The 1,375-nt window shown below is 47.5% G+C and overlaps 1 protein-coding gene across 7 annotated transcripts in view; it reads left to right on the top strand.

Annotated features, from left to right (window-relative positions):
* Window positions 1-1,375, top strand: part of NACC1 (nucleus accumbens associated 1) — a 24,315-nt gene that overhangs the window by 5,609 nt on the left and 17,331 nt on the right. The window lies entirely within an intron of this gene.

Genomic DNA, 1,375 nt, shown 5'->3' with positions numbered 1-1,375 from the left:
CAACGCCCGGCTATTTTTTTTGGTTGCAGCCGTCATTGTTTGGTGGGTCCGGGCTGGGGATTCGAACCCACCACCTTAGGTGTACGTGGCTAGCGCCTTAGCCGGTTGAGCTATAGGTGCCGAGCCTTCTTTTTTTCTTTTTAAGACAGAGTCTCACTCTTTTGCCCCATGGTGTCAGCCTGGCTCACAGCAACCTCAAACTCCTGAGGTCAAGCTATCTTTCTGCCTCAGCCTCCTGATTAGCTGGTACCACAGGAGTTTGCCACAATGCCCAATTAATTTTTTATTTTTAGTAGAGATGAGGGTCTCAGTCTTGCTCAGGCTGGTCTCCTTAGCTCAAACAATTCTCCCACTTCAGCCTTCCAGAGTGCTGGGATGATGGGTGTGATTATTTAATTTTTGAAACACCCTTGTGAGGTGGCTGCTGCTTTTAGCCCATTTAATAGGTAGACTGATGCTGGGGGCAAGTACCGTTGTAGATAGACGTTTTCCAGGAATGTAATTGTGAGTGAGAAGCTTTGTAAGGGATTTGAAACTAGCACAAGGAGATTCAAAATCTTTTTTTTTTTTTTTAAACGGAGCCTCAAGCTATTCCCCCTGGGTAGAGTGCCATGGCATCATACTCACAGCAACCTCCAACTCCTGGGCTTAGGCAATTCTCTTGCCTCAGCCTCCCAAGTAGCTGGGACTACAAAAGCCCACCACAATGCCCAGCTATTTTTTGTTGCAGTTTGGCTGGGGCCAGATTTGAACCCACCACCCTCAGTATATGGGGCTGGCGCCCTACCCAATGAACAACAGGCACTGCCCAACCTCAGGGATTCTTAACCACAGGTGATCCTGCCTCCTGTGGAGACATTTGGGAAATGTCTGGAGACACTTTTGGTTGTTGCTGCTGGGGGTGGAGTTGCTACCAGCATCTAACTAACATCTAATGCAGTGGTTGTCAGCCTTCCTAAGGCTGCGGCCCTTTAATACAATTCTTGACCCACAGGTTGAGAACTGCTGATCTAATGGGTCTACAGGCCAAGGGTGTGGTTCAACCAAGGACAGTGGGTAGGGCAGCCCCCACTACAAAGAATAATCCAGCACAATGGCAGCAGTGCCAATGTTGAGAGTCCCCACTGTTTGGTTCTTTTAAGGTTTAAGGGAGAGGTTGTTTCTGGGGTGATTGGATGGTGCTTTGAATACTCTAGGGATCCCTCAGTGAGTACTGCTTGTTAAGGTTCTTGAAATGTGCAAGATTCTGGGAGATAGTGAGAGGCATAAGCTATCCTATTCTCAGAGAGGGGCCAAGGAGACAGACAAAAGGGACACAGCTGGGCACCAACTACTTGGTGTTATTTTGATTGCTTCTTTTTTTTTTTTTTTTTTT

The sequence above is a fragment of the Otolemur garnettii genome, unplaced genomic scaffold, assembly GCF_000181295.1.
Source record: "Otolemur garnettii isolate 467f Iridium unplaced genomic scaffold, OtoGar3 scaffold00127, whole genome shotgun sequence".
Lineage (NCBI taxonomy): Eukaryota > Metazoa > Chordata > Mammalia > Primates > Galagidae > Otolemur > Otolemur garnettii.
Note: the sequence above shows the minus strand (reverse complement) of the source record. Positions and strands in the feature narration are given on the sequence as shown.